This window comes from Drosophila hydei, unplaced genomic scaffold (assembly GCF_003285905.1).
Source record: "Drosophila hydei strain 15085-1641.00,03,60 unplaced genomic scaffold, DhydRS2 tig00000127-arrow-arrow-pilon, whole genome shotgun sequence".
Taxonomy (NCBI): Eukaryota; Metazoa; Arthropoda; class Insecta; order Diptera; family Drosophilidae; genus Drosophila; species Drosophila hydei.
In genome coordinates, this window is record NW_022045670.1 from 1 (window position 1) to 14,743 (window position 14,743).

The following is a 14,743-nucleotide window of genomic DNA, read 5'->3' on the forward strand; positions in this document are numbered from 1 at the left end:
CAAAAATCAACGTATTGTTCGATAAGCACACAATGCCTCCATGTCAATCAAAATTGTCATTTTGGGTATCTGGGCGACAGCTTTTCAATTACTCATGAAAAAACTGAAGAAAGAACAGCAAATTTAAAGGGCGAAAAGAAATCACAATAATTCACTTAGTTCAGTCAAGAAAAAGCCCCCTTTAATTTTTGCTGTCATTATTCATGCGTCCGGGCATCTATTGTAAACTCTTCGAACAATAAATCAGCCATATATTCATGCTCAGACTTTTCTATAGAATACCCAACGTATATTTTTATACTATACACAAATTTGCGGCTCTCATCATGGTAAATGCAAATGTCATATATTAATGCATATTTTCAGGCACTGCCAATGACACGTTTTAAACTCATATGATACACTTTCAATACCCTGTAGGCATAGAAAGCTGATGAAAGTTAACTCGTCTATATACCAATTTATTATCTTTATATATCTATTTTATTTGTATTTGTATGAGTTTAATGTATTCGAGACAAAAATGTTATATATTTTTAATTTAAATTCTCAATAAAAACAATATTTTTAATTATCTTTAAACAGTTTGCAACTCCATCATACCCCATTCTAAATATTTTCTCCATATCTCTCTATCACATCCATAGACGTATGCACAAATTTCATTTAATTTATTTGATTTTACTTTTCTGAATAACTTAGAAAGATTTCATTGAAACCATTACTCTCGAGATTCATTTCAAAAATTATTCACAAATTATATATTTATATTTATAAATATATTTTATTTACGACCATTTTCGTGGTGCTAATTATGTTTGTTATTTATGCGCACATATTGATTGCATTTGACCAAATTAGTTGTGGTCAATCGCAAATTGCTGGCAATTACGACCAAGGCTCTATTTGCCGTGTCCCAAATTATTAGAGGTCTGCAAATAATTTTCGTCCAGACAAATTTCGCACTCGATTTACGTCCCTTGTTTGTTGTGCAGACTCAAATCGGAAAAACTAATTTGCAATGGAAGTGCAATGCAGAAAATAGAAAATAAATAACAAACTCGATTTGCTCCAAATAAAATAGAGAAAATAAAAATTGATTTTGTTTTGTTTTGCAATTGAATTATTTGGGACGAAACTTGCAAAGGCAGATATTTGCAGTTGAAGCTGTTTTATATATATAAATAATTGAACAGATATATTTATATATATGTATATACAAAATATAGATTTTTCACAAAAATCAAGTAGAATTTTTTTATTTTAGACATTTAGAAATATTACAACTAAAATGCAAAAACAATTACAAGACATTTTATAGTCTTGCCTTAAATTTCTTTATCATTTCTCTTCACAATTTAAATTCCAGAATTTACTTATATTAGACGAAAGTTTCTATTTTATAAACGTAACCTAAGTCAACTTTTTACTATCTTTAAGTTTACATTTAAATTCTATGAGTTCAAAAGCCAACTGTTCTATATTTGTTAATGGCATAATCGAATTTATCAGACCACAGCACATGACATTGAGAAACCCCCCAAAGTATTATAGCCTGTCAAACTCGAAAATTTCAATCAAGGCGCACGTCCACAGTCAACTACATTAAAATTCGTAAATATATGATAATGGGTACGACTTCTTACTAACTGTATTTGGGAATTTAGCATATGAGTAATTAGTTTAGGCATTTCGTATTTCGTATTTCTTTCCTCGCTTTCGGTTGCAAACATGAAAACTCAATTTGCAGGCAATGCAACAAATTTTTAGTATGCAAATATATTATTAATAATTAATTATTTGGACGAGGCAGAAAAATAACAACTGCCAGTTGCCACGCCAAGTATGGCAAGTACAACTTGCCACATATATATATATATATATATATATATATATATATATGTACATACGTGACTACGAAAGGGTTTCCAACGTGTTTTAGACGCGATCTGTATTTCCTTTCCTTTTTTGCAATATTTTCAACATCAACGTCTTTGGCATTTATTTTATTTGCGCGTTTCTTCATTTTCTTAAGCCCCCAGTAAACTCTCCTCACGTTTTTTTGGGTACTAAAAAATACTAAAGAAATGCTGTGATTGACGGCATAATACTCTGTTTGAGCACAAATAGCAGTAGAATGTAATAGATACTAGATACTACTAGATACTAGATAATAGACACTAAATAATAGGTACTAGATACTAGATACTAGATACTAGATACTAGATACTAGATACTAGATACTAGATACTAGATACTAGATACTAGATACTAGATACTAGATACTAGATACTAGATACTAGATACTAGATACTAGATACTAGATACTAGATACTAGATACTAGATACTAGATACTAGATACTAGATACTAGATACTAGATACTAGATACTAGATACTAGATACTAGATACTAGATACTAGATACTAGATACTAGATACTAGATACTAGATACTAGATACTAGATACTAGATACTAGATACTATGGACTAGATACTAGATACTAGATACTAGATACTAGATACTAGATACTAGATACTAGATACTAGATACTAGATACTAGATACTAGATACTAGATACTAGATACTAGATACTAGATACTAGATACTAGATACTAGATACTATATGATAGATTCTAGATACTAGATAATAGATAATAGATACTAGATACTAGATACTAGATACTAGATACTAGATACTAGATACTAGATACTAGATACTAGATACTAGATACTAGATACTAGATACTAGATACTAGATACTAGATACTAGATACTAGATACTCGATACTACATGATAGATTCTAGAAACTGGGCACTAGATACTAGAACTAGATACTAGACATTAGAAGCTTCTTCAAACCAAACGACTATTACTCAAAACCAATATACTCTTCTTTAAGCACTTGGTAACAGTGTATGATAATGTCGCGGACTGCGGATAAGCAGCGCTGCCAGCATAAAAAGCCAGTCAAGCAGCTGTAACAGCAGCGGTGTGGGCGTGGCAACTGCAAGCCCATAAATTTTACGTATGTGAAGGAAGAAACACACACATGTACCCACACACCCACATACTCTGCCACATAAGCTACATTCTGCAGGTAGCAAAAGAAAAAAAGAAGGGTTTTACGAGCCATTCTGGTATTTGTATTGTTACCAGATGGGCGTGGCTCGTCGTTACGCCCACTTCGTGCAGCATCAACAATGACATTCGCGCATGCATTAAATATTTTTTATTGTTTCGACTTTTGGGGGCATAACGAAAAAAAAAATGAATGTAATTCATTTCATAAGCATATTTTCAGCACATTTTAATGGACATTTGACGCTAGACGCATAAATAAATCAGAGCTTTAAAAAAGGGCGTGCTATATACTCCTTAAAAGCGAAGTGTAAGAGGGGTTTCGATTGCGTTGTGTGGGTATAGAAAGTTGTATAATTTGATTTGCAATTAGAAGAAAACGAAAAATATAGAAATTTAATTTTTTTTTTGTACACAGAATATTATAATAAATGCTTAAGGAGAGCAATGCTCACTGATTATATAATTGCGCTGAATACGATCAATACGCACATCAACTGGTTATAGCTAAGCAAGAGTTATCATTCAATAACAAAGTACGCTGATGGTACAATAGGCATAGATGGGGAGGTTCTTAAAATAGATAGGTCAGTTTATTAACAAAATAGAAACGTCACACTATAATCGAAACTCTCTAGAACAGACTGAACAGAACTGATTAAAGAAAGTATTGAAGGCTGAGTGCTCGTCTTAGCCAGGCTAAACTGTACAAAGAAAATCAATTTTCCCTTGACTCGCTCCCATACTAGCAAAGAAATCTTAGTTCCTTTGATATGTGAAGAAATATTATTTGATTTAGGTCAAGCTGAACCTTTTTCTAAAAATAACCTCATAGCATATGCTTAAGTAAATATCTATGTGTATATATATGCTATATATACGTCAAAAGCTATGACCATTTCCCGTTGCGACTGCAAAGCATAGCCTCAGGCAACAAAGGAACAGCCAGTCATACATATAAATATATATATATATATATATATATATATATATAAGAAGCACACATTGTTGCATCTCGCCCTCTATCTCCCACTATCTCTCTCTCTCTCTCAAGAGAGCATTTAAATTGCAACTCCGTTGTGTGTTCAATTCGTTAACGTTAACGTAACGCAGGAGGTTTTAGCTGCATTGGGGACTAACGCCATTTGCCTTATGAATCAGAGCTAAGATTTCGTATTTTATAACAATAAAAAGCTGATTATATAATATAGAAAGTATACAAAGGAGTTTACTAAACAGATTTACAGGCAATATTGACTAAGCCAATGACAAAAGAGTATTCAGTATATATACATTTATATATATATATATATATATGAATATGTATATATGTGTGCATGTATATGTATGTATGCGCACTCTTTTAATAAACCTCTGAGCCTCTGAGCTGTCAGTTGAAAGACTTAAACTGATTTAGTTGGCCAGATGAAAGCCAACCACAGGACAAAGATGCACACAGAAAGATTAAATGAGAGCAAATGCCAACAACTGATGCAGCCGTACAGCGTTTCTTATACTCGTTCATAAACTGAAAAAGGGCATATTCGTGTTGTGCAAAGCTATCTTCCACAGTTGAATAGTCAACTCTTAAGTTACCTCCTATATAGATCATACAAATTATTATATATAAGTATATTGGAAGCTAAAATCAATGTTTTTAAATGGATTATTATTAGCCAACTCAATATTTGACTAAGTGGAGCTGTTCTTTGAACCGTGAACGAGCATTATGCAGTCAATTGCGCCCGCCTCTAACGCTTTTCGCTGACTGGGACGTCTTTTTTGGACCTTGGCTGACAACTCCATTCGGTAGACAATCTTTGGCAGCGCATCAAATCAATTGCCTGCGGCGCGTTCAAGGCCAAGTGCAAGTCCAAACAAATTACCCACTGATGCAGCAAAGCGAAACAAAGTGACCAAGTTGCCAGATAGTCAAAAAGGGCAGACGAACGAATAGCGTGAAAAAAAGACACCTGCAGCTTCCAATTGGCATGTCCGCACGGCCATAAATTGTGATAAATGAAGTGAGCTGCCATGTTGCCGGGCTACTTATCAATGGCTGCCCGCACTATAATTTAAGCATTTTGGCCGAAAGCCAACAAAGGTTACACAGATACCCAAAACAGAGACAAAAAATTTTTAAAGGGAGAAAAAACAATTGAAATTCGTGACTGTTGCTATTTGGCTTTGCCATTTAATGTCACTTTGGATAGCCTCTAAGGGCAAAAGTCATCAAGAATATATTGAATCAAGTGTATTTTATGTGAAAACAATGTTAAATTGGCAATCACAGGTGCTATGTTAAGCGTATTATGTAAAGTTTTACACTCAAGAGTAAACTGTTAACAAATCTAGCTTTCATTTCAATTTTTTAACGTATGAGTAATAGCAGTTTGTAAATAAATTTATGATAAATCACAAATCAGAAATATGTCAATCATAGAGTTTAAGATTTTAAATTATATTATGATCCAGCTAACAGCAGTTTGATGTATGAGCTTCTGAGGTATATCGTAAATTAAACGTTTAACAGTGCAATTATAAGATATAATGTTAAAGCAAAATATGACACCAAATACTTTAGTATTTTATATAGTTTATATTAATTGTTGCTGTTATAAGCTCTAAATAAAACGTAAAGCAACTGTTAAATATCCCAATATTCTTAATTCCTTATTCTCACCCAAGTATATAACAAATTACCAATAAGAAAAATATAAAAATATACATTTTAATGACAGTTTCATTAAGTTAAAAGCAGATGTTAAAAAACCCAAAATTTGGCATCACACAAATTACCCAACAGAAAGCCGCTTAAGAAGATGAACTCAGCAAAAAATGTGGAAAAATGGGAAAAGTTATTCTAACTTTTTTTGCGTTTGGTTTCTTTACTTTCCCTTTACTTCCATGCATATGCAACAGCATCAAAGGCAGTTGCATAAATTATACGCCGCGTGGCACGCTGCATGTTGCACGTTGCGCGTTGCTAGCTGCAGCTTAGCTCAGCGGGTTGCAAACACCGCCCACTTATTGACATTTTGCCTTTATATATGTGTGTGTGTATGTTGCATGAATATTAATTAGGCAGCTGCTTAAATTGCTTGCCACACGCTTTGTGATGTGCTCCTTCGATCAGTGGGTCACAATTGCAACTTAGCCCAGTCTAGGGTCTGCTTCTTTTTTCATTATTATTGTTTGTAGGTCAACAGCAGCTGCTGTTGCAGCCATAAATTTTAAAAATAATAATACGTATCTGTCGGCGTCACATAAAACATGGCTAATTTCGAATGATGAGCAGTCGGCCATTTACGCCACAATTTGTTAACACTGACCAAAAGGCAACCGCAAACAAAATAAAATGGCTGAACAGTGGGTAATTGTTCAACACAATTTTTGTTTTCCTTGCTATGCTGATATTCTACAGTCTCTTTAATGTGGGGAAATTATCAACTTCAATTCTTCACAATGTACACATATATACCATGCCAATTTATCTTGCAACATTTTCTTGCATTTATCCAAGCATAAGGAAATATCTATTATTTACGTAATATTGCCTTTGTCTTTCTACCAATAATTTTTATTGACGAGATAGGGAAATACTGTAGCAGTAAAATATACCATTATTCCAATAAAAGTAAGTCTGTCTGTTTCATGTCATTAAAATGACGGAATTTCTCCAAGCGTATAATTAAAAGAGTTTGAGCCGATCGCTGTCGCCGAAAAACAACTCACTTCCTCACACTTCATCGCGCTCACGCGCTTACGCTCTCATTTCGTTTACGTTGCACTTCTAGCCATTGTCTCTCTTCCCGCTCTCTCTCTCTCACACCCCCTCTTTCACTAGCCCCCTTAGCAGACATTGAATTGATTTGCGATTTGTATTTCTCATTGACAATGAATTCGCCATCAAAGTCACGTGTTGGCAGCGGCAGCTGTTAAATTCACATGCAAATTGCCACTTGAAAAGAGCAAACGGAAGACAAAATACAGATGAAGATATGTGTGTAAAGATGAAAGACGAATGGGTGAAGAAGGGGCCGAAACTCATCAAACAGCGCACGAAACATGTCAAGGCAAATGTGAAAATAAAGCAGAAAAACAAAACAGAAAAACAACACACACACAGAGAACAAAAACAACAACATTATCTATAGCAAATATCTGTAAGTCTGATTGCCAGGCACAAATGCAGGCGGCTGCGGCGGCCCTTTTAGCTGATTTATGAGAAGAACAAATAGACAAAACAATTGCATGTCAAGACATGTTGCGAGTGCGAGTCTAACTGAGAGTGATCGACTACAGGGATGTTCTGAAAACACTTTTTTCCAATAAAATTTTTTTTGACAAGTCTTTACTTTTTAAGTAAATAACACGGTCTTAGCTACATAAGTAATGTACTCCGAACCTTAACCGATCTTAGGTTACTCAATGAATACATGACTCTAATCATTCTATCTTCACATTTAATCTGCAGTATAAAAATATACCTGTTACACAATTTTCAAAACGTACAGTGTATATCGTAATTATGGGTTAGATCACGCAATTTCATTATCCCACAAAACGTAGCTGCACCGATATACCTCTTACCAAAGATTCCATAAATACAGAGTATATCAAAAAAAAAAACATATATATATATATATATATATATATATATATATATATATCGCACTGCAATCTGTACACTAATTAGCCGTACTTACCTTTGCTATTGGGTCCATTGGCAGTCTGCAGCGAGGACATAGGTATGGCCAGACAGTTGCGAGCCGTAGCAGTGAGCGGCAGATCCTGCGGCGGCTCGGAGCGCGGACAAGGCGTATACGCGATTTTGCTACCGCGTCCCGGCGTCGGGCTGACGCGTGCATGACGGCCGCCGCTGGCTAAACGTTCACTGGCCATGCCGCGCAGCTGGTCAACTACTTAAGCCTGCAGCAACATTCGCGACGCGGCCACTTTCCGGCCAGCCAGGAGCATGCCAATAAAACTATATGCAAACTGCCTCTTTTATGGCTGCATTTGCAATGCACACACTTTGGGGAATCGCTTCAATTGAAGTAGTAGAAAAAGTGGCAGAGGCAGAAGAACACAACCGGCAAGGACACGCTCGCGCTTGTTACTTTAACTGCAACGAGAACGGCAGCAGCAGCAGCACAGCCAGAAGCAACAACAACGCATAAAAACTAACAACAAACTCAAGACGCGCGCGCCCACAACCAACGACTTTCACTGTCGAAGTCCTGCCAGCAACTGAGCTCGCTCAGCAGCAGCAGCAGCAGCAGCAGTCGACGCAGCAGCAACATCAGCCGACGTCGCAGTCGACGTTGCCTTGCCAGCCTCTCGTCTCGCGGTCGAACAAATACCAAAGCAAGCACGGCATAAACAATGCTCGATCCAGGGTTACCAGTACAACAATTTTAACTCAAAAATGAGCAAACTAAAAAATATTAATTTCTTATAATAATAAAATTATTGCTTTATTTACTTACATTTATATTTCTAATTAGAAATGCATAATTTTGTTGTATAACTATAAACTGTTATTTAATTTGCATTAAGAAATAAAATGCTATAATAATTAATTTCATCTGTTTTTGGCATAAAAATGGTACCCTCTGGCAACCCTAATTCGCTCGTTCTGCTCTCACATTTGTCTAGTGCTCTCCCACACTCCGTTTCACATATTGCCTTGTAGGCTCAACATCTCCCTACCCGCTCTTTCTAGTTACTCAACACATGGCATCCGAGAAGACGCTGCACAACTGCATTGAGCGAGCTTTCGTTTTGTTTTTGTTTTGCTTTTGCTTAGCTGCTGTGTGAAAGCTGCCAGCTGCTGTTCACTATTTGAGCTTAATTCATTCATTAAACGTCGTTTGCCTGATTGACTGTATATTACAGTTGTAAAAGCTGCGTTTGAACTCAAAAGTGAGTGAAAAGTGTGCAGAGCGCTAACAAGAGAGTGTCGACAGCTTTCTGAAACGCTCTAATTGAGATAAATGAGTAGTGATATATTTTCAGCGGTTTTATGCATATTATAAACATGGACAATTACTTACGAGAGTAAATAAAAGGATGTTTTTGTAAATATATTTTAAAATCCCAATTTAGCGCTTTCTATTGCTTAGCTTATGTATACTTATACTTTTAATAACGCTTTTCATAATAGCTCGAAAGCGCTTCATAGAGAATGACACATAGGTGGCGCCACAATTTCTATTTCATTTTCGATCAAAATATTAGCTCTAAGATCTAGATGGCGCCAATATCATTGAGCATACGCACTGCGCAACGGTTTAAATTGCAACTTGAACTAGTTCCAAAGCATCAAAAAAATGAACGACTTTTAAGTTTTATTTGTATATTCTGTTTTTATTGGTTTTTTTCTTTGCCTGTTAAATAGAATAGAATTGTTATTAAAATTTTTTTTATATTTCTGTTTTCAGTTTGTTTAATTTTATTCTTGTTGTTGGTTTATGAATTTGATTTTGTTTACGTTGACACTCTTAACTGATTTGTTTTGTTTGTTTTTGTTGTTTTATTAGGCATGTACCTTAATACTTGATATAATGGAGAACTGCTCTATTTACCCGCTGTTACAATGTGGTATAAATAGTTTTCAGCTAGTTTCGGTTGTTGGAAATTGTTTTAGTAATTACAAAAGAAAAGGTTCATGTTGGTTTTTTTCTATATTGTTTCTGAAATTTGTTAAGACTTGTCGTTTACAGCGCTTAGAAGTTACAGTTTACATAAGTTCAGTTGTTTAGGGATTTGTTTTGGTTTGTTTGTTTTTTTTTTTTTTCACTTTTATTTTCGGGTTTTGCCAAAAATTTTGATTAATATATAAGTTTGTGTGTATTGGAGTATTTTTGTGTGTGTGTCCAGTGTTGTCAAGTGCTTTCTAAAGCAATTTGGTTTCTGTAGACTAAATATATATATCCATATACTCACTATATATATGCTCAACATTTAGGATCTTTATAATCGGTATATGCTTAAGATAAACAGCTTATGCGCTGTGTTTCCTTCATTTTTATTTTCAATTTCAATATATATATATATTAATGTTTTTTGCTGTTTTTTCTTAAAATTCGATGCCGTTGTTGTTGTAGCTGTTTGAAGAAAATTCAAACAATTTCGCAGTCCACAAAATGTTGCAAAAACCCAGAAATTACCAAGTCTGTGTGTCGGTGTGTGTGTGGACGTGTGTCTGTGTGTGTTATGCAACAAGCTGGCAATTAATTTACAGATAATTATAAATGTGTGAATCTTGGACTATGAATAGACAAAATCTTGCAATACAAAATACGTTGCCTACTTTCAGGCTCAACTAAATTTCAAATTTGTTGCCTGCTTTCAGGCTGAATCAAAATTAGCTTAAATTAGGTTAAAATCTTAAATTTAAATCTAAGCAAACTATACAAACAAACTAAAACTATTTCAACTCTGCTTAGACATTAAGTTAAGTCATAAAATATTTTTAACAAAATTAAATAAATTCTAATTTTTTAGCTGTTCCACAAATTTTTAAAAAATTTTCGAATTATTTCTAAAAATTTTGCAAATTTTTTAGCTTTTATTTAAAGCTTTTATTAGACACATACACACTTACACATACACATGCACACATACACGCACACTCACACAGTCACACACACGACCAGTTTGTGTTTTGCTATCGAAAAACGTTATCGAAATCGATTTCGAAAAAGCTAAAAACGTAACGAGATCACACGTGATTCTAAACACCAAAAGCAAATGGTGGAACGTGCGGAACTGAAACGTTTATAACTTTCACGAAACGAAACGGGAACAAGCTAAACTTATTTTTAAAAAAAAATATGTGAAAACAAGCTAAATTTATAAAAAAAACTATGTGAAAATAAATAATAAATATAATTAAGTTTTATTTTAGTTATTGAAATAAATTTTTTAATAATTTATGATTTATGACTTATATATATATTTATATATATATATATATATATATATATATATATATATATCTGTTCTATTTCATATATAGTTTGCTTTATGTCTGAAGGCCTACAATTGCTTTTCATTTCAATTATATATATTATGGTTTTCTTTAAATATTTTGCACACTCAGAAATTTTGAAAACTATGCACAACATCAATATCTGTTTCTGGAATGTATATATAATAATATAATATATATATCGGATATATTATCGATTATGTTTAGACACAAATGTTTTTCTCTATGTACAACAATCGAAAAATATGCTTCAGAACTTCGAAGTCTTCGAGAAGTTTTTGTGAAATGGAAACAGAGTTTTATTTCTTTTTTTTGTTTTTTTCTGTGCACACTATAAACTGTTATTACGAGGGCTGTTTAAGCTTTTGGTATAGGTACATATGGTTATTTGTATTAGTTTATATTGTATTAGACGCATATATTTAGACATTAAAAATATGTTTTTTATATTATATATATATATATTTGATTTAGTTCTTGCAACGTTACACTGAAAACATTTTTATAGGTGGTTGTTGAGTTTTTGTTTTAGTTTGGTTTCTAAATTCTTTGATAGAATGCGGTTCCTTGGTTTCATCCAGCGCGCGTGGAAATTGGGTTTTATTTTGCTTTCTTTTTCTTATGGTCGGATGTGAGCCACTTGACCTCATCGGCCGTTAGTTGGAAGAAGAAGACGTTGTTTGTGAGAAATGTTCTGTTGAGTGTGACCAGATGCGTTAGCGAGTGTGTTGTCTGTAAGAAGCCAATCCCAAAGTTTTTCAAAGAAAATTAAAAAAAAAAGAGAAAGTTAAATAGAAAAATACCAAAAAAAAAAAACAAGACAAAACACAATTTTTTTGTTGTTTTGAGGTTTTTAAAATGTTTGTGTATTTTTAAAGAAGTTTCTGTTTAGCATACATGATGTTTACACATATATATACATTATGTATATATGCATATATGTGTGTGTGTGTCTATATATATGCCTGCAAATATTGTAATATTTAACGTTTGCCACAGAAAAAACAGAATTTATAAATATTTAAGACATTTGCTTTTTAGTTCTTGTTCTTCTTGTTATTGTTGCTGTTGTTCTCTTCTTTCTTTATTTTCATTTAATTTATGTTTGGTTTTGTTTTGTTAGGCAAATTAGCAACAAATTTGTTTCAAATGGTTTATTCAATTCTTTCCTTTGCTTTTTCTTTTGTGTTTTTTATTTGTTTTGCAACATTTGCAATGGAAATGCATGCGCCAGAGTTGCCAGATCGTTGCGAAGCTTAACAGAATCTCTTGGCTCTAGTGTTGTAAAGTGTGTTCATTTTTTTTGTTTTAAATAGAAAAATTCGTGTTTTTTATTTTATTTTTTAAAGTTAAATTTTGTTTAAGTTTAAAGTTTAGCTTTTTCTTCATAGAGACCATCCGATCGTATATATAACTTGCATTAGTTTAAATTTTGGTTTTAAAACTTGCACAAATTTTCACTACAAAATTTTGGTTTTTTCTTTTTTTATTTGTTTAAAAAAAGTTATAGAAAAGTTGATTTTGAGTTCAATTTTGTTGTTTGCTTGCGGAACTCAAAGATTTCGTTCCAAAGATCAAGCAAACCAAAAGTTTCTTTACTATTTTATATATATAGTTATATTATAGCCGAATCTTTCAATAGCATTATATATATATATATATATATATATATATATATTTAGATGTTTGCATATATATTATACTCACAGTTGGTTTAATGCAGTGGGAGAAGAGAAAATAAAAGTGTGTGAAGATGCGCAGTTTTGTAGTAGAGTGTAGTGGATAGTTTCTCACATATATATATATAAATATAGATACATGGAGAGAGAGAAGTTATTAGCAGAGTTCGTTCAGCAAGAGCAACAATATAGCTGGAGGAGAGACGTGGGAAGAGACAGTACAAGAGATAAGAGGAAAAACTTAAGCAGAAAGTTTTCATAGAAAGGAAACAAGGAAAACGCTTTTTCGATATGAAACTAAATTAAAGTACAGTTGTGTTCAGTTTGCTTTTTTTGGTGGCAACATTTTTTCATTTTTTTTTTGAGGTTAGTTCTCTATAAGTTAGGTTAGGTCTGGCTAATGCGCGCCGACGTTGGGTACAGTTGTGTTTGCTTTTCTTTTGTTTTCTTTTTCATTCGCGTGCATTGTTTCAGGATTCATTTATCATAAGCTCACTTAACTTAAAAGAAAACCCCATATAGGCACATATATAATAATATATGATTTATATATATATATATATATGTATAACTATGTTTTTTACTTTTTGCTATATATATATTAAGTTTATGCTGCTGTTGTTGCTTCATCTTCTTCGTCGTCTAGTTTGCTATTAAGAGTTGTCTTCTTCTGCTGGTGCTTCTTCTTCTACTAGCTGCTCCTCCTTTATTTATATATAATTTTTTATGTGTGTGTTTGATGAAATCTTTTCGCTTCTGCGCCCTTCTCTTCGCATATAAATATTTAATTTGTATATTCTTTATAATAAAATTATTTTAATTTTCTTTTAAATATATATATATATATATAAGAATGTGTATATATATATATTTATTTATAGGTTAGTTTTAACTTGTTTTTTGCTTTGTTGCCACTTAATTTGCTAGAGAAATGTTTTTAGTTGTTGCGATTTGCTTTTTTAATAAGTTTATGCTGCCTTTATCAGATATCTCAGATATATATATATATATATATATATATATATATATATATATATATATATATATATATATATATATATATATATATATATATATATATATATATATATATATAACGCTGTTCATCCATTCAAACTTTTAAAATAAACCCATCCTCAGCGCGCCAAAAGCTGAAACTCTGACCAGCCAGTTAGTATATATATATATATATATAAACATATATCATATATATATATCTATACACATATTGCATAATTTTAATTTAATTTTATATCGAAAATGTATTCTTAGTTGGTTTGGTTTTTTTGTTTTTTTTTGGTAATTTTTATTTGTTTTCTTTTTTGTTGTTGTTTGTTTCTTTATATTTATTAATTTTAAATTTAAATATAATTAATAAGAAGAATTTGTTGTTTGATTTTACATTATTTATAATATATATATGTTGTATTTATAATATATTTTATTTCTGTGTGTTGTGTGTGAGTGTGTGTTGGTGTGTATATGTGTGTGTGTGTTTGTGTGCAGAGCTGTTGTTGGTGTTTTTCATCTTCCTCTTTTTGCAGAAATTACAAATTTAATTTTCTTTTTCTTTTTGTTTATTTTTTATTATTTTTGCAACGAATTTCGACAAATGTTTACACTTGAAACAATTTAGTTTTTGTTTTTTTTTTAACAGTTCTCTCTTGCCTACAAATGTCGCCGCCGCCGCCGCCAGTTGGCGCTGCTGTCGCCCCAGCCAGTGGGCTTCGCTGCGGGCCCGTAGAGGGCGCTACACGCTACGCTCTGCGCGCGGCTTACACAAAGTTCTGATTGTTTGTTATAGTGTGGTATGCCTGTAGTTTAAGTGTAGTAGTTTAATTTTTTTCTTATAACATGCTTTTTGCTGTTGGTTGTTGTTTAAACGGTGACTTCTTTAAGTTTTGCTGTTTGTTGTTGGTTTCTCGCATTTCTTTTTGCATTAAAATTAAGTGTGTTTTGTTGTTTTTTATATAAATTTTTTTAT